The sequence below is a fragment of the Xenopus tropicalis genome, chromosome 5 (genome assembly GCF_000004195.4).
Source record: "Xenopus tropicalis strain Nigerian chromosome 5, UCB_Xtro_10.0, whole genome shotgun sequence".
Lineage (NCBI taxonomy): Eukaryota > Metazoa > Chordata > Amphibia > Anura > Pipidae > Xenopus > Xenopus tropicalis.
Genome location: NC_030681.2, coordinates 159,120,031 through 159,144,082, shown reverse-complemented (window position 1 = coordinate 159,144,082; position 24,052 = coordinate 159,120,031). Strand labels below are relative to the sequence as shown.

The 24,052-nt window shown below is 41.9% G+C and overlaps 1 pseudogene; it reads left to right on the top strand.

Moving 5' to 3' along the window:
* The first annotated feature begins 6,518 nt into the window (after positions 1–6,518).
* The window catches only part of LOC100489480, a 50,138-nt pseudogene continuing 32,604 nt past the window's right edge, over positions 6,519–24,052 (top strand).

Below are 24,052 nucleotides of genomic sequence, written 5' to 3'. Positions count from 1 at the left end.
TAAGAGAGCCCATAATAGAAGATAGGTTAGAAAAGATACTGGAAGTTCTAGTGGAAGTGTGTTCGGATCAATATGAATGTACTCTGTTCAGAGCAGCTTTCACACTGGCATTTGGAGGAGCGTTTAGGATAAGCGAATTGGTTCCCCCATCCAAGAAGGTAAGAGATAAAGGTTTAATGAACAGACGGGTCCTGCTACAAGAAGGGAAGGTGTTAGTTTACATAGACAGGTCAAAAACAGATCAGTTGGGAAAAGGTAGATGGGTATGCATAGAACAAACATCAAGAGCAACATGCCCTGTCAAAGCTTTACAGGACTACTTGAAGGTCCGACCGGCGGAAGGGCTGCTATTGTTAATACACAAGGATTTATCCCCTATGTCGGCATTCCAATTTAGGCAAGTTCTAAAAAAGGCAGTGATGGCTAATGGATGGGATACTAATAAATTTGGGTCGCACTCTCTCAGGATTGGGGCAGCAACAGAGGCAGCAATGAGGGGAGACACGGTAGAGAGGATAAAAAGGATTGGGAGATGGCAATCAAAGGCATACAGGAAATACATACGCCCCATTAATGTAGTAAACTAACAGGCAATGAGCCTGATTGGTGACTTTCCTTTTTTGTTTTTTCTTGCAGCAGGGGGTAATACTGCTTGTAACATTTTGATCATAGGTCATTCGTTCATTTTTTGGGCAAGCAGGCATGCAGCCGGCAAGCATTTGGGCTTACCAGAGGAACACATGAGGATTGCATAGCAAGGATGGAGAGGTATGAAATGGGAGCAATTGAGAGGTAGGTTGAGCAAGACAATGCTGAAGTTCAGTTTTATTCACCTGATTATAGTGCACGCTGGGGGGGAATGACCTTACGTCAATAAAGACTCCTGCACTGATAGAGAGGATGAGGAAGGACCTAGAAGAGGCAATAGCCGATAGCAGGGTTGGGGGAGTAGCATGGTCAGACATCATACAGAGAGGTGATTGGCGCGGGGCCACTTCCCCCCAGGGCATTGAAAAATCCAGGAAGAAAGTGAACCGGGCCATGCACAAACTCATGTGTTCCTCAGGTAACGGGGTAATTAGGCATGACAACATCAAGCATAGACAAACCCAGCTTTTTAGAAAGGACAAAGTGCATTTGACAGAGGAAGGTTTGATTTGTTTTGGGAAAACATCAGGAATTTTATAGAAGAATGGTGGAGGTCACAGCAGGGCTAGGTGGGCCATGGAAAAGGACAGGTGGAGCCGCAGCTGGTGGTCAGGGTGCACCTAGTTTTTTAAGTTTTTGTTTAATTACACATAAGAAGTCTGTGTCATTTTTGGTTAGACCGGTAGGAGACACAGCGGAGGGGGTAGGGGGAACTGTTGCCTAATGACACTTCTATTGGAACATGAGACAGTAAATTTAGAAAAGTCAAATGGAACCTTGGAAGAGATTACAAAGGAAGCACAATCGCATAAAGATCATCCTGATTTTCAGGCCTTAGAGTATAAACTTAAGATAGTTGATAGACTATTGATAATTTTTGTTCTCTTTTGAAAGAAAGAAAACAGTTTTTTTTGAGAGTTGATTATGAAAAAGGTAATGTGTATACTAAGAGAAATTCGGTCAGATACCGTAGTCCTTTATCTGATAATGAATCCTCCTCTGATAAGGACAAAAATGGCTTAAGTGAAAGTGATGAAAGTTGCCCGAGGTCTATATTAAAGACTGGTAATACTAGACCACGTAGAAAGGAGGTGTCTTTAGGGGCTTCCCTGGAAGAGGTACAGGGAAGAGGTCCCAATGTACGACTCAGGGACAGAACTACATGGGGCTATCGTCGATCCAGGGGGGGGCAAACAGATATTAGAATCCAAATTAGAGTCCCATCCCCCTTTAACTGATAGTCCAGAACATCAGATTCAGATAGTAAATCTTTCCTCCTTCCCTCTAAATGAATATCATTTGGAATTACTGCAGAAGGGCCTTAATTTTGTACCTAACAAAAACATGGACAAATTTGAATGTATCAAAAGACATTAAACTTGTTTGCACGTAAATTAGCCCTCCATAAGTACTTCAAGAACAGGGAAGAAAAAGAGATGCTGAAATTAGGCCTCTCCGGAGAGGATCTACCTACCCTACAGATACTTGAGTCTTTGCAAAATGAAGATAGTAAACTCTTTTCAGACACATCGAAAAGTTTAATAAACAAAGCACTTTTACTCCCAACATCACAGCATATTCTCACAGACTTTCGTAAGTCTTGTGACTACTGAAATAGAGAGAATCAAGATTACTAAAACGGGTGGTAACCTAACTCTTCAACTAATGACTGCATTAGATGATCTAAAAAAAGTGTGACTACATTGAAATTAAACCTGCCGATAAGGGGGGTAATACAGGTAAAGGACCCGTTATCCAGAATGCTAGGGACCAAGGGTATTCCGGATAAGGGGTCTTTCAGTAATATAGATCTCCATGCCTTAAGTCTACTAAAAAATCAACAAAACATTAAATAAACCCAATAGGGCTGTTCTGCCCCCAATAAGGATTAATTATATCTTAGTTGGGATCAAGTACAGGTACTGTTTTATTATTACAGAGAAAAGGGAATCATTTAACCATTAAATAAACCCAATAGGGCTGTTCTGCCCCCAATAAGGGGTAATTATATCTTAGTTGGGATCAAGTACAGGTACTGTTTTATTATTACAGAGAAAAGGGAATTATTTAACCATTAAATAAACCCAATAGGGCTGTTCTGCCCCAATAAGGGGTAATTATATCTTAGTTGGGATCAAGTACAGGTACTGTTTTATTATTACAGAGAAAAGGGAATCATTTAACCATTAAATAAACCCAATAGGGCTGTTCTGCCCCAATAAGGGGTAATTATATCTTAGTTGGGATCAAGTACAGGTACTGTTTTATTATTACAGAGAAAAGGGAATCATTTAACCATTAAATAAACCCAATAGGGTTGTTCTGCCCCAATAAGGGGTAATTATATCTTAGTTGGGATCAAGTACAGGTACTGTTTTATTATTACAGAGAAAAGGGAATCAGTTTTAAAATTCTGAATTATTTGATTAAAATGGAGTCTATGGGAGACAGGCTTTCCGTAATTCGGAGCTTTCTGGATAACGGGTTTCCGGATAAGGGATCCCATACCTGTATAGTTATTCTGAATAAATCTGAATACAAAAAGATGGCTTTAGACCTGCTGTTAGATACAAACCGCTATGAAACACTGCACATATGTATTTGGAAACACTCAGATATATTTTAGAGGAAGCCAGATGTAATTAAAATGTAATAACCACAAAAGAGTTTAGTTTCCTTTTGAAAGAACATCCAACTATAGCCACTTTTTACTGTTTGCCCAAAATACACAAACAAGTCACACCAATTAGAGGACGTCCGATCGTCTCTGGAAATAATTCACTCACTGAAAACATTAGTAAATATGTGGATTCGTACTTGGCTCCTATAGTCACCTCATTGCCAACTTACCTCAAAGACACTAAAGATATAATTAAAAAAAATTCAGGGTTTAAAAAATTAGCCCTGGTTCTCATCTAGCAAGCATAGATGTAGAAGCATTATACACTAGCATCCCCCATGAGAAGGGATTGCAAGCAGTAAAATACTTTCTCAGTCAGAAATATCATGAGAAATTGGTTTCCTTTTTGGTTCGCTTATTACATTACATCCTTACTCACAATTATTTTTTATTTAATGGCAAGTTTTACCATCAAATCAGAGGTACAGCAATGGGGAGTGCCTGTGCACCTAGCTATGCTAATTTGTTTCTGGGGTGGTGGGAACTTCATTTAGTTTTTAAATATCAATATAACCACTTTCTTCCAAAAATTGTTTTGTGGAAACGCTATATTGATGACATCTTCATAATTTGGTCAGGAGACAAACAAGATGTAGGGACCCATAGGGTTAAGCTCCCTATGGTGTTATCCCTTATCCTTATCTATCTGTGCTGTTATAGGGTAGAGCCCTCTACACTCAGATTACAGTTATTAGGCTACCCCCTATAGGTTTAGCCAGGTTGACCACTCCCCTTGGCAGACTATATAGTTTCTTGCACAAGGAAGTGGCTTCCTCTCTGGCTGCTGTTGTCTCAAGGCTTCATGTCATTGAGCCTGAGGCATTAGGCCCCAGTAAAGAGAACCTGCTGTTTCTAAAGTCGAGGACAGGGCCCCATGAATGAGAACAAGCCAGCACAGTCAGTCTTACTTAATAGCACCCTCTGCATATCCTTCAAGTGGGTTATACTGTTCCTTAAGTGTCACATCTGCTGTATCCATTGTGAACAATTCCTGTACTGCTGTGACTGGGAGTATATACCCTGCTGCACTATCCAGTTGCCTTGTACAATAAACCAGTTATTATTTCATCATAAGAATCCTCTGGCGTCCATCATTCTCTATTTGCACTACACATCTCAGCTAGTTGTAGTTCAACTACACCCTCGCTCCATCCTAATTCTCCCATATAGCGGAGGCTCACTCCTTTGTATTAAGTGTCGCATGTAACCCATGCTCTCCATTACACTACTAGCCTGGATTTGTCCTTAAATAGGCCAAATATGTGTTACATTTGGCGCCCAACGTGGGGCCCGAAGGGTTAAAGTCATTTTGAAATTTTCTGAGCCATTACCTGAGGGGCTGAGTAAAAGTGTGTGTGTCACTTTAAATTTTACTGACAGGCACTGCCGGACGCGATAGGCAAAAGGTGCCTGCAGTCCTGATCGAAATTTCAGAGTGCTAATTGGCCGTGGGTTCGGGCTTGAGGATTCCCCCCGTGAAATCCCATTGGCCGGCGGAGTTGTCAATCAGCGCCCCAGTATTTTTTGGTGCTCTTCCTACGAAATCCCGTGAGAAGCGGGTTGTTTGTGAGATTTGGCGGCTGTGACATCACATCTTGGGTTGTGGCCATCTTGGGTTGTGACTTCCAAGAAGGAGACGCGTGTGCTGCACCTCCGGGAACTCTAAGCCAAGTGATCGTGAGTGTTGAGCGGCTGCCAGCACTTACCTTTTGTGCCTTATCACCTTGCCAGTGCCCGTTATTTGCTGCGGCTGCAGATTTGGGACTGACGTCGGCATCCTACACCAGGGCCAGCGGCTGCTGCCCGGGTGACGGCGCAAAGCGCATCTATACAACAGTGAGTACCCCACGGCTGTGGGCTACCCCTGCTAGCGGCCCTACTGATCGGATCGCGGCTGCGACCGACATAATAACAGCTAACGGCACGCTACAAATCTTACCAATCCCGGATTGCGGAGGCGACCGGGTCCTTCTGATTGAAACCGCACTACCCTGCAAGTCTGACTATTGACCCCCAGACGCGCTTACAGGCTGCTTTATCCGTCTGGGATAGTTTGTGCCACGGGTCAGAACTATATTGTTGCGGGTGCAGAGCGCATTTTATCTTACCAGTCATGGCTGAGGCTACCGAGCCACGCCAAACTACTCCAGAAAGTGTGGAGAAAGAAATCCCCCTCCACGAGCGCCTAGTGTGGCTAGGAACCTATGGGGAGAGTATGTCTGAGGATGGCACTGTAGTGGTGGAGCCACAATGCGTGAGGTGCCGAAAAGCCATCGTACAGGCCTGGAAAGAGCTGGAGGACTGTTGTCCTTTCTGCCAGACCCGCTGCTGGGTAAGACCCATGGAGGTCAGGAAGGGACCTAATTCTACACCCGGTACCCCCAGATCAGAAACACCTTCACTGACAGCTTTGTACCCATTGCAGCCATCCCCAACACCAAAGCTGGAAGGAAAAAGGGTATCATCCAGGTCGGTTAGCCCAGAGGGTGAAGTTGATGCCATTTCTGTGATGGCTTCAGAGGGCATATGGCCGAGTGAACGGGAGACAGAGTTCCCACCATCCTCCAACATTTCCACGACTGTACCAGAGGTGCAGTCCCAGCTTGCCCTGCTCAAATTGGCTGTGGGAAGGGGAAGATCCCGATCACCCACTCCAGAAGGAGAAAGTGTAATCTCCACCCCATCTACTGGGAGTGGCATCTTCATTAGCAGCAAGCTGGCCCGACAATGCCAAGTTCCCAATTGGATGGCGATGGATTTTGGTCCTCTTCCTAAGAGTACCCTTGATGAGGAGCATCGCCCTTTTGAGCCGCCTAGACCGAATGAGAGACCCTCCAGTGATCCGCCAGGTTGGCCTACTATTCCACCTCCTCCACATGCGGTCAGCAAGGATACATCCTGCTGGGTTGCCCAAGGGAGGGCTGATCCTGGAAAGTTTAGGGCGGTCTCGTGGATCCAGAGGCTCATCAATGAACGAGTCTACCAGATGTGGGGCTTTTACATGCCCTATGCCCCTGAGTGGGTATTTGATGAAGTCGAGAGACTACTGGATGAGTGGCTCTACGGCGTATTAATCCACAGGGAAGGTTTGGTTCCTGGAGGCCTCCTGCACCAGCACGCGACTAAGAGAAACCAGGATGCAGAATATTTAGCGAACCTGGCCTGAGAGTGGTGGTTCGGTTGCACCGTGATGAAACATGGCGTTCGGTCCTGTGGGAAGTTCCAGAAGGACCGCAATTTTGCGCTATTGTCCAACCTCCCTTCAGGAGCAAAAATAGATAAGCCCCATCCGGCTTATTATGTGTCTTTCAAGGTTACAAAGGACAAATATGATCGTAACCTCCATTGAAAATCCCATGCCGGTTTAGATGCCCTCACAGATGGGATTTTCCCCTGGGTGGGAGGTGGGATAGGTTTCCCTAAAGGTTAAGGGCAACACCCACCAATTGGGCACACTCCTAAAGGGACTGCCGGTATTGCTGCCATAGGGTGTGACCCAAACATTTCAGTTCATGTCCACAGTGATGGACTTGTTCTTTTCCTTTTAAAGTTTGGATCTCTCTACCTTTAGGAGAGACTGTAAAATTATATATAGTTGGGTGAACAAAGACTGCTGCGCCCCACCCCACTACAACTTCTACTTCAACCTACCTCACCAAGGGTAGGACCCATTGCCTGATCCACACCTACGGAGTGCATGTCGGGAGATTCATGAACACTGGGTTGGGGTGGAAAGGCCTGGACTTAATAAAGTTGATGGGTGGGAATGTGTCACAGTTTAAATTGTGCCCACTAACATTTCTTTACAGCCAAGCATGTGCCTGGGGACACCTGAGTGAAGGCAGGATCGTTCCCATGTGTAAGTGTGTGCCTGAGCACCCCTGTAGTGGTCAGGAAGGTGACTCAAGATTTGCTCTAAGTATTTGCCTGTTATACCTCTGTTGCAGAGCCAGATGGTATTTCAAGGATCTATAAGTAAAGTGCCTGAGTGATCCCTTGTGACACTCATGATTGTATATGGTTTACAGAAACGTAACTAGTAACGAAACAAAAGTTGCTGTATGTGCCTAACTTTTCTTTGCAGTTATCCAATGTACCGGATACTCCTCAGGAGAGGGTATCAGAAACGGATGTATGGGTACTGTATTTTTGCACTAAATCAATGCACTAATGTTATTGCTTAAAAAGTGTACTTATTGTTATTTACCATTGCCGGGTCGGAATGGATTCTTCCCCCGGGTGAATGTAGGGACCCATAGGGTTATGCTCCCTATGGTGTTATCCCTTATCTTTTCCTAATCTGTGCTGTAATAGGGCAGAGCCCTCTACACTCAGATTACAGTATTAGGCTACCCCCTATAGGTTTAGCCAGGTTGACCACTCCCCTTGGCAGACTATATAGTGTCTTCCTCTTTGGCTGCTGTTGTCTCAAGGCTGCACGTCACTGAGCCTGAGGCATCCGGCCCCAGTAAGGAGAACTGCTGATTTGTAAGTCGGGGACAGCGCCCCGTGAATGAGATAAAGCCAGCACAGTCAGTTCATGTAATAGCGCCCTCTAGGAGTGGTGAGCATAGTCAGCTTATTTAGTATGGGCAGCACTAGCCCCATCAAAGGAGACTGTAAGGGTTTAGTCTAACCCAGGCTCTGTATGCCTTGCTGTAGGGACCACAGTTAAGACGCAGAATTCAGGCAGTACCTTACCCTGAACCATAGTTGGCTGGAGGGGATCCGTTCCAGTAAAGGGCATCCATTCCTGGCATACAGCTAATACTCTGCATATCCTTAAAGTGGGTTATACTGTGCCTTAAGGGTCACACCTGCTGTATCCATTGTGACCAATTCCTGTACTGCTGTGACTGAGTATATACCCTGCTGCACTATCCAGTTGCCTTGTACAATAAACCAGTTATTATTTCATCATAAGAATCCTCTGACGTCCATCATTCTCTATTTGCACTACACACCTCAGCTAGTTTTAGTTCAACTACACCCTCGCTCCATCCTAATTCTCCCATATAGAGGAGGCTCACTCCTTTGTATAAAGTATCGCATGTAACCCATGCTCTCCATTACACTACTAGCCTGGATTTGTCCTTAAATAGGCCAAATAGGTGTTACAAAGATTTTCAGGATTTGATGTCCCTGCTGAATCAGAATCAGATAGGGTTAACACTTTACCAGTGATTTCGGGAAGGAGAGTCTTCCTTTTTTGGATCTCTCTTTACATGCTAACCGTGAGGGACATATTGAAATCACAATCTTTTGTAAACCAACAGCTACAAATAGCTTACTTCATTATTCTAGTTTCCATCCAGCTCCACTGAAAAATGGTACCTTAGACTACGGAGAAATGGTTCCAATTTGGAGGACTTCAAAAAACAAGCATTAGATCTACGAGCTAGGTTTCTAAAAAGGGTATATCCGAATCGATGCTTAAAGAGGGCCTATCGAAGGGTGCTTGACACTGATCGTTGTACCCTGTTGTGGGACCAAAGGGCAGAGCCATCCCAACACTCCCAACAGATCAAGTGCATAGGTACATTTAGCAACCAATGGAATGACGTGAAAAAGATACTTTCCAATTCCTGGAAGATTTTGAAGATTTTTAACTGCCGGACGTCAGGGGTCATATACATAGGGATGTGCAGTTGTCCGAAACTATATGTGGGTAAGACTTTCAGAGAATTAAGGAAACGAGTTCTGGAGCACATAGGGACAATTACGCAGAAGGTTGATACTCCCCTGGCGAGGCACATCAGAGACTTTCACAAATCAGATATACAAGCAATCAGATTCTTTGGCATTGAGAAAGTACAACTCGGCACAAGGAAAGGTGACATAGATAAGGTTTTACTAAGAAAAAAATGCCAGTGGATCTACAGATTGCAAACTAAATCACCCTTAGGACTGAATGAAGGTTTCAGTTATACACTATTTATTATATTTTGAGCTATATGGAATATACTTCTGTTGATCTGTTAATCTAATCTATTATACTATCATTATTTCAGTTATTATTTACATCCAATTGACACCTAACTATACTTCTAATCGATATGAGACATGCTATGAAGTTCGTGCATTTAGTTTTGAGATTTGATCTCTAGATGGCGCTGTGGGACTATTTACGTCATCGCTAGTGGACTACTTAAAGGGCTTCATACATGTGAGTCACTTGTAAGATTCTGGTAAAATATAGATATATATTGTGGGTTCCTATATTTTATTAAATCAATAATGAAACCTTTTCTTCTAGTAGAGGAAACAGCCTTATTAGCTTAGCATCTGGGTGTCTGGTCCAAACAATAGGAGGTTCCTAATTTGGGGAAACAAAGGTACTGCTCTGGGAAAGGTTCGGTCACCCCTAAACTCTAATTAACATTATCAAAGGGTGAAAGACACTGGAGCCATCACTGAATGGATCCCTGGTGATATACATAATCAGTTAGCCAGGAATGAGACATTGCGGAGACGCAAACATGACATGAAATATCCAAAATGGAGGATGGGTAACTTCCTGTAACTGACTGGTATGTGCTAGCATCATTCAAATGGACCAATCAGGAGAGACTTCTAGAAAGTTCTAGAATCCACCCCTCTCTCCTGTATATAGGTTGGTTTCAGTGGGGCATAGGTAGACTCAGGGCCAGGAGAGGAGTGACCACAGTACCAGATCAGAGGGAATCCTGACATCACGGACCAGGCACTTATCAAACCTAAGGAGAGGGATACTTAGGCTGTATAATATTCTAGAGTTAAGGTTTCATAGAGTGTGTTTATAAGGTGTGGTGTGGGATATTATTATTATTTAGGTGGTTGGGTCCCTGTGTTTCATTTGAGTGTATTTAGTTAAGTTAGTATTGTGTATATTTGTAGTTTATTGTTTTGTATGAGATTTTGTGTTATTGAAGTCTATTGTTTATCCATTTTATCTGCTTTATGATTTATGTTTATGTAAATATTTGTTTCCAATTAATATAAAATCATTTTTTACACTTATCGTTCAGTGATCTCTTTGCCACCCTATACTGTAGAACTTTAGTTATATTAATAATCTTACATAATTGGCGAGCCAGGCAGGAGGCAGATATTAGAGTGGCATTGAAATCACTGACATTGGAAATATATATTTGCTGAACATAAATTGTTTAGTAGGAAAAATGGAAGGATTTAACAAAAAGTTAGCAACAGTTAAAAATACAGAGGAGCTTACAAGGTGCATGCAGGAGGCAGATGATCCCTGGTATCAAATAAAAGATTGTGACTGTTGCAATTAAAGAAAAGCAACTTTCACAAAAGAAAGGAAGGAGAGCATTATTATTCTCTACATGTTGGATTGCTGGGAATTTTAAAGCTCTCAAAGAGAGGAAAAAGTAAAAGATTTAAATGATAAAATAGAGATGCTAAAGATCACTGCCAGTAATGCATCCACCATGAGCATGGGGCGCTATAAAACTGCTCAGCAAAATGAAATGTTGCAAAAGGAGAATGGGCAACTATTGTCTCGGTTAAAGGATGCTGAGGGTGCTATTAGATATCTCTCAGTCTCTAGAAAACCACGGCAGTAGTGACCATTCAAAATGCCAAGCTCAAATACTTGAGTTAAAGGAACAGTTGGGACAGTCTTTAACACACCAGGTACAGATCAAAGTCTCATTGATATTAACTGGGATTTGTTAGAGCCCAGTCAACAGAATACCAGTCTAAATAACTGTGCTTCTGCCCCAATGGCTCCAGTAACTGTGCATATTGAAACTGGGACTGATGGGGAAGAAGTAGGTAGATCAAGAGTTGAAACACCACTATCCAACTCAGACATAGGTACTCTGAGTAAGGAGCTTGGACTCATTAGAATAAGTGATGATCCAGTAGAGACCATGCTCCGTATTCAAACCTTTCAGAAGTCCCATGTTGATTGTGGGGATGGTGATGTTTTTGACGTTGTAGTAAGTAGTCTGGATCGGGGCATTAAAGCAAGTATACCTGGGTCAGTTTACAAAACTCATTTGTTGGATGTTTTGGTGAATGCTGTGTTGGAGGTTTTGGGTTGGGATGAAAGTTATGCCCACAATGCATTTGTAAACTGCTTACAAAAGAAAGGGGAACCCATTCAAGCATTCTCTGATCGTCTTTATGCTATGTACAGTTTTACTGTACAGAGACCAGGACGAGCAGACTTAGAGGATAGCATGTATAAAGTGAAACAAAACAACTGATAGTGTGATAACGTTTTGAAACTTTGTTCAAATAACTAAACCAATCACCTTATTGTGTGTGAAACAAATTACTATATCCACCACTGTGTGGATATACTCCTGATGAAGCGTACCGCGGTACGCGAAACTCGTTGAGTTTTATTTGCCTGATTACTTTCTACAGTCTGTAAGTAGTTTTATTTTTAGCAGAAATTTTATATTAAGTGATTTTACACTATTTGGCGTTTTTTCCTCTTACCGTTTGAACTGGGGATTTGCCTACATCTAACCTGGTTTCCCACTGTTGAGCTTGACTTCATCGCCCTCTGGTGAGCCTTTTGAGTCACTACACACAGTGGTGGATATAGTAATTTGTTTCACACACAACAAGGTGATTGGTTTAGTTATTTGAACAAAGTTTCAAAACGTTATCACACTATCAGTTGTTTTGTTTCACTTTATACATGCGCTCCCTTCACACTTTTCTGGACACGCTTGAGACCCGGTCAAAGGGGTTATATTCGTAAGAGGAGCAGCAGCATCACAGCCATTACAGTACTTCACTGGAACTTCAGAGATCTGTCGGTTGGTAGGTCTTACTGTAAGCTTATCTAATGCATATGGTGAGATAATTAATTGTTTAAAAGGGGCAGAGTTAATGGTAAGGGAACAACAGAGAAGTTCCAGGGGTAAAGTTGCGGCAGTGGAAGGTCCTCTTACAAAACCATATAATTCAGCAAGACCCCCAAACTATAAATTAGGAGACCCCAAGTGTCACAGCTGTGGTCATTTAGGCCACATTATAAATAATTGTCTTCTTAAAAGCAAATGCAATGCCAGCCCAGTCAAGTATATCAAACGAACAATTACTACAAGAGCTGGTTAACATGAGAAAGGATATTGATAAGCTTAGAGTTGTATCAATCACAGAACAAATCACAACTTCATCAGCATAGGAAATAGCAGCCTCCATTTTGCCTGTAGTAGGGTTCAGGTGTGATGGATGGAATCGTCCTGTAATTTCAGCAGCTGTTGAGAGAGGCCCACAGCAATCCATGTTAATTGATACAGGCGCTTCTGTTTCCATCATTCATACCTTACACCAGTGATCCCCAACCAGTGGCTCGTGAGCAACATGTTGCTCACCAACCCTTTGGATGTTGCTCCCAGTGTCCCCAAAGCAGGAGCTTATTTTTGAATTTCAGTGTAGGAGGCAAGATTTGGTTGCATACAAACCATGTGTAATTGCCAAATAGAACCTTCTGTAGGCTGCCAGTCAACATTGGGGCTACCAAATAGCCAATTATAGCTCTTATTGGCACACCCAGGAACCTCTTCCATGTTTGTGTTGCTCCCCGAAACTTTTTCCATTTGAATGTGGCCCACGGGTATAAAAGGTTGGGGATCCCTGCCTTACACCCACAATCTCATCCATTGTCCACTGGGCAGAAAGTAGGTTTGGAAGCTTTCCAAGGGTCACATGAAGGTTTACGTTATTAAGGGAGAAAAAAAACTCCAAATCTACATGGCCCTGTGTGAAAAAGTGATTGCCCCCCTTGTTAAAAAATAACTTAACTGTGGTTTATCACACCTGAGTTCAATTTCTGTAGTCACCCCCAGGCCTGATTACTGCCACACCTGTTTCAATCAAGAAATCACTTAAATAGGAGCTACCTGACACAGAGAAGTAGACCAAAAGCACCTCAAAAGCTACACATCATGCCAAGATCCAAAGAAATTCAGCAACAAATGAGAACAAAAGTAATTGAGATCTATCAGTCTGGTAAAGGTTATAAAGCCATTTCTAAAGCTTTGGGACTCCAGCGAACCACAGTGAGAGCCATTATCCACAAATGGCAAAAACATGGAACAGTGGTGAACCTTCCCAGGAGTGGCTGGCCGACCAAAATTACCCCAAGAGTGCAGAGACAACTCATCCGAGAGGCCACAAAAGGCCAACATCAGAACATCTAAAGAACTGCAGGCCTCAATTAAGGTCAGTGTTCACGACTCCACCATAAGAAAGAGACTGGGCAAAAACGGCCTGCATGGCAGATTTCCAAGGCGCAAACCACTTTTAAGCAAAAAGAACATTAAGGCTCGTCTCAATTTTGCTAAAAAACATCTCAATGATTGCCAAGACTTTTGGGAAAATAACTTGTGGACCGACGAGACAAAAGTTGAACTTTTTGGAAGGTGCGTGTGCCGTTACATCTGGCGTAAAAGTAACACAGCATTTCAGAAAAAGAACATCATACCAACAGTAAAATATGGTGGTGGTAGTGTGATGGTCTGGGGTTGTTTTGCTGCTTCAGGACCTGGAAGGCTTGCTGTGATAGATGGAACCATGAATTCTACTGTCTACCAAAAAAATCCTGAATGAGAATGTCCGGCCATCTGTTCGTCAACTCAAGCTGAAGCGATCTTGGGTGCTGCAGCAGGACAATGACCCAAAACACACCAACAAATCCACCTCTGAATGGCTGAAGAAAAACAAAATGAAGACTTTGGAGTGGCCTAGTCAAAGTCCTGACCTGAATCCTATTGAGATGTTGTGGCATGACCTTAAAAAGGCGGTTCATGCTAGAAAACCCTCAAATAAAGCTGAATTACAACAATTCTGCAAAGATGAGTGGCCCAAAATTCCTCCAGAGCGCTGTAAAAGACTCGTTGCAAGTTATGGCAAACACTTGATTGCAGTTATTGCTGCTAAGGGTGGCCCAACCAGTTATTAGGTTCAGGGGGCAATTACTTTTTCACATGTAGGTTTGGATATTTTTTCTCCCTAAATAATAAAAAACCCCATTTGAAAGCTGCATTTTGTGTTTACTTGTGTTATCTTTGACTAATAGTTAAATGTGTTTGATGATCAGAAACATTGTGTGACAAACATGCAAAAAAGAGTAATATATTATATATATACAGGCACAGTCCCAGAGTATGCCGGATATTAATGGCCCAGAATTAGCTTATCAAACGGCAAAGTTAAAATTAAAAGTTTAAAAACATGTTAAAAATTGCTGAGACCTTTCCAAAGTTTGATAAGCGCAGAACTGATAGAAAATAGTCACATATTTGAGACGTACCATGTTTGGAAGATGGCTACCTGTGTATATAACAAGTCAGTTGCCAGAATTAAATAGTCAAACAACTGTTATTACTAATGGTGAGATTCCTTCTGCAGAACTGATCAGTAGATTTGAGACATGCAAGTTACAGGATGAGGTTTTTGCATTTGCAGCAATGTTTGAAAAAGCCTACAGGTCATAGAATTACCGATGTAAATCAACCAGCACCCAAGGCCACGATCAATGAATTTGTGCAAAAATGTATATTTCTTGATCCTGTAGCTGTTGTTCATGCATCCAGTTGTAGGTCTTTCCAAGAAACAATAGCTTATATTGAGAAATATAGATACTATAGTATAGATATAGAACTTCTGTCACGCAGCTCAGAATCTACTGACAAGCAGATAGGATCCCTGAGAGGAGCAGATCTAAATAAGCTAATTCCTATGAATTTTCAGTTTGTCGTTTCTGCAGAAAAATGGGGCACTTAATCGGGAAACGCTTCAGTTTACGTCGATGTACAAATAGAATTATTAAAAATAATTCTATGAGAAAAGGAGAGTCAGATGAATAGGGATTCACAATATGTGACTGCGGTATACAGAATAGCAACAGCTGCAATCCCAAACTGACCAGCACATCCCATACAGGTCAGGAGAGAAGCAGCTATTCTCTTACTAAAATGGTTAGTAGAAATGAAATCAAAGGGTTTGTGTTAATTTGACCTAAATTATGCAAGGTTTGCAAGATTTGTATTAATTAACCAAAGGTTTCAGGGTTGTTGTAAATGCAAAGTATCTTTCACATAAATATATATTTAAAGCAGGTCCCATATAATTTTGCCTAATATGGGCAAGGGTGTCTCCAGATTTACAAGGCTATTGATTGATGAAACCCGGAAAGACCATAGTTGCAATAAATCCTTCCCGAACCTAAAGCAGGTCAGAGAGAAGCAATACAAACCCTGGCCAATAACTCCAATATTGTGATCAGACCAGTGGACAAGGACGGATTGATTGTCATACAAAACTACACTGATTACCGCTCAGAGATCACAAGACAATTAACAGATGAGTTAGTTGTATGAGCGACTACCAGTGGATCCAACAGAAATTAAAATGTAGGATTGACCATACCTTACAGATGGGTCTCACCCTTGGCTTTCTCAATGAAAACCCATCTCACCAACAACTTTCCCATTTGCCCCATTCTACACACACTTCCTAAAATTCATAAGTTACGTCCCCACCTGGACATCCAATTGTGAGTGCCCGTGACTCCTTACTGCAACCCTTGGCCATGTTTGTAGACCATTTTTTACAACCAGTGGTCCATAATACACCTACGTACATTAAAGACTCGGGGGACTTTCTGAACAAACTATACAAAGCATGCCCCTTACCAACCAATGTGAAACTTGTCACCATGGATGTCTCCTCCTGGTATACTGTTATACTGAGTAAGGAGGGTTTAAATTTAGTAAAAGAAGCTCTCTCCAAATCTCCAGGTCGACAACGGCCAAATTCTGATTTCCTACTGGAATTACTGTTTAACCATGAATTACTTTAAGTTTGAATTCATATTTTTTATAATTAAGTATGGGTTCCAATGTTGCCCCTTTGTTTGCCAACTTATTCATGTCACATTATGAACAGACTCACATTATTCCCACATATGGGAGTACACATATACAGAATATTTTGTTTCATCGATGATCTGTTTTTACTCTAGACAGGTACAACTGAACAACTCCTACATGATTAAGGAACTCAACTCACTTCCATCCACCATATGTTTCACATTGATGATCAACAAATTTAATTTTTGGATCTCACAATTTCACTTGCCAATCTCGGATTGACCACCACAACATATAGGAAGGAGACTGATCACAAGGCTCTACTGCACCATACATCATGTCATCCACCACATCTGCTGAAAAGTATTCCTTTCTCACAAATGTTATCCATGGTGAGGAATAAATCTGCATTACCACAACTACACAAGCAGTTGGATGACTTGATCGATCACTTTACCCAATGGGGGATACAACCTTCAATTACTGCTTAACTGTAAAGAAAGAGCCCTTACATACACTCAAAACAAACGACTCATCAGTAAGTAAACTGCCACATTTTAGCCCTCCCACCAATCTTTAGAAATCATCCCCGTGTAGCCTACAGACTAGAGTAAAGCCTTAGACCTATTGGTAAAAACAGACCCATTACATTGCTATCAAATGGAGAAGTCCACAATGTGGCTTAACACAATGAAACTTGGATGTTATAGATGTCCTTGTATCACATTGTCATGTTGTAGCAGTGTAAAGGGTTAAAATTTCAAAGTCTGGTTGAAATCCACATTAGAAGGAAACCCCTCATGGTAGGGGGTAATTCACAAATACCCCCTAAATGACACTTAAGTCGGGCTGGCTGGTGAAGTGTGAAGAGCCAGAATAAATCAACAAGGGTAACCAAACTATCATACCTGTGCTACAGTGGGGGGGGGGGGGTAGCAGATTCTTAGCTAATATTTCTCTGGGCCCATAAAATAAATATCTTTTACTAAAGATAAAAATGATGGCGCCCAGTCATTAGCTTGTAGCTAGAGCTCCCCACAGACTCCAAACACTCCCGTGTTATGATGATCCCTTGCTGGATCATCCAATGTTCTGATAAAACCAGAATAATATGGGTTAGGCCTGGGGTGTTTGGTGTCTATGAAAAGAGAATTCCATTTCCCACATAATACACATGGTTCTATAATTCTGGGGAACACCCATAAGTATTTAAGGATAGCTGTTCAACAGAACAGCCAGTTAGCAAATGATGACCCACCCCCTCACCTTTCTCATTGGATGGGGGCGTGAACTTTGTAACCTGGGGGGGGGGGTCATGTGACAAGTTCCTGGGCACTTCCCCCTCATGCATACGGTAATGAGGGAGGGGCCCAGCAGGAAGGATAAAAAGGGTACACACCCAGGTGCTGATAGCTCATTCTGAGGTCCCAATATGTTGGGGGATGGGCTCAGGACTTTCAACCTTTTGCCTCAGAGGGCACAAGATATTTGGTAATGTACTTAGGATTTTTCTGTTTTTATCCCCTTTTATTTTTATTTACTGTTTGTATATGTCTCTTTTGTAAGATCTTTATATCGATTCCCACGTACCTTGTATGACTGCTCAGGCCTAGAGGTGTATTAACTGCTTGGTTGTGTGTGTGCTAATTAGCTAGTGGGCTGTCAGTAGGACAGTGTGTCTGTAAACTAACCGTGGCCGTTGGTGTGTGTGGAAGTAGTAGAACTATCCCTCACTGCAGTAGGAAAGTTTGGGTATGATATTTGGGTAATTAGGTTTCTATCACCTGTTAATGATAGATGGTAGCAGCAAATAGTTGTATTTGGGGCGGTGGTTGGTTTGGGGGTGCTTGATGTTAGTCTAACCTGGGTGAATGGTGACTGAGTGTAACCCCTTGTTCCCCGTCCCGGTGTCAGGCGCATCTGTGAGTGGCGTCTCCCTGACACACATCATGCAGTAATCTGATCACTGGAGCATCTTTTAACCATCCACATACCGGTAAGACTATTTTCATTTAACAGACTGACCTGTACATCAAAGTATATTATTTATTTCATCAAATGCCCTTGTGGACAGTTTTATGTGGGCAAAACAATCACTACATTCAGTGACCAGATGGCTCATCACAGATCAGAGCAGCACTTGACACCAGCAAAGCAGATACTCCCATTGCCTCTCATTTCCTAAAACAAACATTGGCAAGCCTTAGGACTATGGTTGTTGATGATGCTCCTCCTCCAACCCGGGAGGGGAGATTGCGAAAAACTTTTACTTCAATTAGAACTACATTGGATACACAAACTAAACACAATCCATTTTTTGGCTTGAATGAATTGCTATCATATTCCTCATTTTGCCTTTCGTTTAGAATAACTTGGATCATATTTTTTCACATTCATGTCAAAGATATTTTTATTTTTCATGCCAGGATCTTTAAGTTATCTATAGCAATGGATCATATTACAAAAGTAGTTAGTAACCGGAACTACCTACTAGCAGAGATGTGTGAAAAACAGTTTCACAATTTCCTTCAAAGGTGATCCTGTTGAGATCAATGAATAATCAAAACAAATGTGGTTTTGATATGGGTCAGCTCTTATGGTGATATTATAATATATTCTTTTATCCTTATACATTGTAGTATAGTTTGATACATCATCTTTTATGGTTGATCTTATAAAGGTAATAGAATAGGTGGTAAGAATCACAGAAAGCATAAGATGTTTTAGAAGATAATTACTCTTCAGAGATGTCACTATTTGTTAATGAAGCCATAGTTTAGTCTTACATATAAGAAACCCACATAACACTTTATATTTTTTAGAGAGAATACTCTAAAAACTGGTTCGGGAATATGAAAGAACAGCAAGAAAACTTGCAGACTATCGAAACCATCTATGCTTTAATCTCAGGGACTCACCATTGTAGCCTGTACCTGGGTACCACTGTAAAAGGTCACAAAGCCAACAAGATCTTACAGAAGGCCCAAAAACATCTACTAAATAAACAGGTTAGACAGATCAACTTCACCACGGAGGCCCTCAAACAAAAGATTGAACAACTCTGAAAAAAGGGTGGTTCATTTCATTTAACATGCACATATGGCAAGTTCACCACCTTACTGTCACGAAGCAGCAGTTTGAAAAAGAACAGAGGAACTAACCTGAAGGAAAGATGAGGCACCCAAGAACACATGGGTTAAGAGCCTATCAGACGGTACTTACTCAGCTGGAAAAGGATGTACTAGCCAAGGGGCTAAACTATACAGTGACACCACAACACATCCCAGTGGTTGAGTTAGTCAGAGCCACAGAATCTGCCATGAATAACAAACATATACAAATGGAGGAAGCAGAACAACTCAGACTAAAGTGTCAGCTGCCTTGTCAAGTGCCAGAACACCTCCATTTAGAGAGGAGAGCTCTCACATCTTAGTAAGGACCTGAACTTCACTATCCTGCTAACGGATAAAGGGCAATGAATAGTTGTGCTCAACACAACTGACTATCACTGCAAAATGACCACTCTAATCAATGATAGCAATACATATGAACCTTTAAAGGAGGAGAGACCCAAGCAGTAGTTACAAGAAAAAGGTGATAGACTGCCTTGAAAAGGAGGAAGCCATTGATTGAGCTTTATACCACCACCTGTACCCCAGAGAAGCTACACCATGCTTATATGGACTTACCAAGATACCCAAAGATGGAGCCCCACTCAGGCCTCGTCAGCAGCATCAATTCAGTGACTTACAGCATTGCAAAATACTTGGCCAACATCTTAGCCCCATTGGTTGGTTAAACAGTGCATCATACCAAAATGCATACCAAAAAAAAAAAAAAAAAGTTTGTCACAAAGATTCATGGAGTTAAACTAGAGGCAGAAGAAGCAATGGTATATGATGTCACTTCACTGTTCACATGTATACCTACCCCAGGGGCAATTGAGACTAAGAAATTGACTGCAGCAAGATAACACCATCAGCAGCAGAACGAAGCTCAGTCCTAACCAAATATGTTTATTGCTAGATTTTGTGCCTTAACTCCACATCCTTCAAATACAAGGACCAATTTTACAGGCAGAAACATGGCTGTGCAATGGGATCACCAGTTGTACATGAAGGAAGTGGAAAGGAAGGCCTTACTTACATTCAAGGGAACTACACCAAGTCACTGGTTCAGGTATGTAGATGACACTTAGGTTAAAATCAAACTGTTTCCATGGGGTGGATATGGTATGGAAAGGAGGCAGTGGTTTGCGTTGGCTTCAAATATCGCCTAAAGTTCTCATTTTGTAGAATCTACAATGACCCTTTCGTTTAGATCACCCATGCAGGGGGCAATGACCTATGTATGGTCAAAAACGTTAACTTGTTTTGATTATGCTAAGGTTTTATATATAACATCATTTTATAGTCCCTGCCATCCATTTTCCCTTGTAACAACAAACCTGTGGCCAACCTTTACCCACAAAGCTTTGTATGTGTGTGTTTATTGCAGCTCGCTTCAGCTTTGGAGTCTATGGAGGGGGAGGAAAATAGTCTATCCAACTCATCTCTTAGATCTTCAGTCATATTTAGACTGTGGAGACTAACAGCAGAAAACTGAACTGGAGGAAAAGTTGGACGAATACAAAGAAATGTGTGGGTAAAATGTTTTGGGTATTTAGTAGTGAGCCCACATGTGCACAAAGGGTTAACAGATATCTTTCCTTTCCATCACATGACATCTGTAAGTCTGGACAATAGACATCCTGCCATAAAACTAAACAACCCTTACAGTACAGTTCATATCAAAGATGCAAATGGCTATACACACTGGTGTGGGTGCAGGGCCAGAGCTCCCAAGGAAAGGAGACCCCACTGAATCAACAGAGGAATGCCTGCAATGGGATTTGATCTGCAGTGCAACCTATCTTGATATAACTCTTGGTTAACCTGAGAAGAGATGACTCATCATAAAAACAACTTACATTGGTTGGGACTTTCCTTTAGGTGTGGTTGTCCTGGGAAAGGGATAGCATGGGTTATTGCTTGGTTGAATGGTCTTCCTCATGTATACTAACATAATTTGTATATACTTTGTTAGTTATATTTCCCTTCTTATTTTATACCTTTTATTTCTTTTGTAAATAAATATAATCACTTATTTTATATATCAGGCTCAGTTCAATAGTTAAACACCCCAAAATAAAGCAGAGCCAACATTTGGTACCCCAGATGGGACCTATGGGCGATAATCTAAAACCATAGGAACCAAGGAAACAATGTTTGATTGAGGATTTGAGAAAACAGATTTGTTAAAGGTCTAACCAGAAAATAAAGCCTGGAGCGTAACACAAGTACATTTTTCTTATCTGATATTTACCAGAAAGTGACTATTGAATTTATGTTGTTACTTGTTTAATAGTAGAAAGAAAAAGGAAGGATACTTGTGAAGCTTTGAATCTTTGACTTTTTTTGAGGATAAATAGTAAATTCAGATATTTGAGAAGAAAGTGGACCGTAGAGTGGTGCAGTCTGACTAAGGAGGAATTATCACATTTATTGTGTTGTGCCTGGAGTTCTGTTTGTTTGCGTAGTTGTATTTTTTCTTTAGTAACTAACGAGGGTGCAGTTCCATGTTGTGGATCCCTGTTTGTGTAGGATATTTGTGGTGTTTATTTCTCGTTGGTAAACATGGGACTTGTGGAAATATATGTCAACAAATATGCCTGTTGATTACAATTCATCACAGATGAATCTTTGACACAGTTTAAAAGTCTACTGACAGGGTCAGTCATAATAAAATAAAAAGTAATCAGTTTCCAAAGATGGTAAAAGAAAAATGGCTAATGAGATATTCATGTTACTCAAAATGAAAGGCTTTGCTGAGCAAAAGGCAGTATAGTGGAACAGTGAGAAAGTCCAGCTCAGAGAAGCCTTAGATACGTTTTGGGAGTCAGTAGTTGTTGCAGCTGGCACTTCTGCAGAACATGTTTCTGAATTAGATGGACTAAGGGAGAAGGTGTTGATGCTAGCTGAACAGAACAAGTTATTTGCAAGATCAGAACAGGTGACCTGTTTAGGAGAGTAAGGTAGGATATAGTGAGGAAATTGCAGCATCTCTTAAAGACCAGCTGTAAGATGCAAACACATGGCTAGCACATAAAAAGCACTGTATTCTCTCCATGAGACAAAACGGTAAACCTGGTTACGACCAGGATGTCCCAGTAAATGTCTGCCCTGTTACTGAACAAGGAGGTAAGAGATAGGGAACTAGGCACAAGCCCACAAACATTATCTAGTCCATCTCTCTTTAGCCCCCATAAAGAATGCAAGAGTTGATAATACATCTAGGCCAATGGATAGAAATAACCCTGCTGAACCAGCAACACTCAAAATACAAGAAATCAATTTGACCCAAGTATTATGAAAGTTTGATACTAATGCATCAGCCTTTCCAATAAACTAGAAGCAGTGATCAAACAATATGACTTGGGAATAATGATGCATGTGCCTTGCTTAGAGCGTGGCTTCCATATCAACTGGCTGCAGAGCTTAGGCCTCCAGTTGCTAAGACCATTGAGGTGTTAGCGGAGGTCAGTGAAAACTGGGGAGATGTCAGGGATAGGTTTAGAGAATAGCAACATAATTATGGGTGGGCGTGATCCAAGAGGTGCCAATGCACTGGAGAATGCAAGGTATAGGAGAGGAGATGACGCAGTATTTTGTACTGATTGCCTCTCCCTACAAAGAGTTGATATGTTGTCCGATGACCCAAATTTCCTATATTCAATGGCTAACAAATGCTGTGTTGATTACAATAAAAAAAAATTCCCTCAGATACGCCAGCTCTTACAACAACTTTGTAAATGCCCTTCTTAATGTCCGTTCCTTGACTAACAAAGCTACACTAATCCCTGATCTGTTCTGTTCTAACTCATTTCATCTCCTCGCACTAACAGAAACCTGGCTCTTACAGGATGACACCGGCACTGAAGCTGCGCTCTCTCATGGCGGTCTGTCTTTCTCCCACACCCCCCCGGACCAATGGACATGGTGGGGGAGTTGGAATTCTCCTCTCCTCCCGTTTCCAGTTTGCACCTATTCCTATTCCCCCAGCTTTTTTGTTTAACTCATTCGAAGTGCATGCCCTTCAGATCTTCCATCCTCTCTCTGTACCGGTGGCTGTCATTTACAGGCCCCCGTCAGCCTCCTCCCCTGCTCCCTTCCTCTGATTTTGAAACCTGGCTGTTTTTTCCTCTCTACTGACGGCCCTGCAATCAATCCTTGGGGACTTCAACTCCCACATTGATGATCCCTCGCAACCCTGGCCCTCACGTTTTCTCCGCCTAACCTCCTCCTTTGAACTCCAGCAGTGGACAAACGCTCTGACCCATAAGGAGGCCACTTTCTGGATTTAGTCTTTACCAAAAATCTGTCCCTTTCTGATTTTAACAGTGTCCCCTTCCCCTTCTCTGACCATCACCTGGTTACATTTTCTGTCTCTCACTCTCCTTCCCAACCTGCTCCTTCCCCCACTTTACTAATTCAAATCCCGGCCTTAGCTCGCTCTTTCAGGTCCAGTCTCTCCTCCTTTAATGAGATGTCTGACCCCGATACCCTGGTTAGCGAGTACAACAGCATTCTAGCCTCCACCATTAACTCATTTGCACCCCTTCAGCCTAAGCGCACTCGGGTTCAAACCCCACACCCCTGGCTGAATGTGCACACCAAATTCTTACTGGCCTGCCTCAATTCTGCCCTGTCGAAGGCTAAACAGGAATACTATAACATCCTTATAAACAATAAATCCAACCAGCGACACCTGTTTTCTATTTTCAATAACCTTGTGTCCCTCACAGACCCCATTACCTCACTTTATGCACTCTCCCTAGGACTTG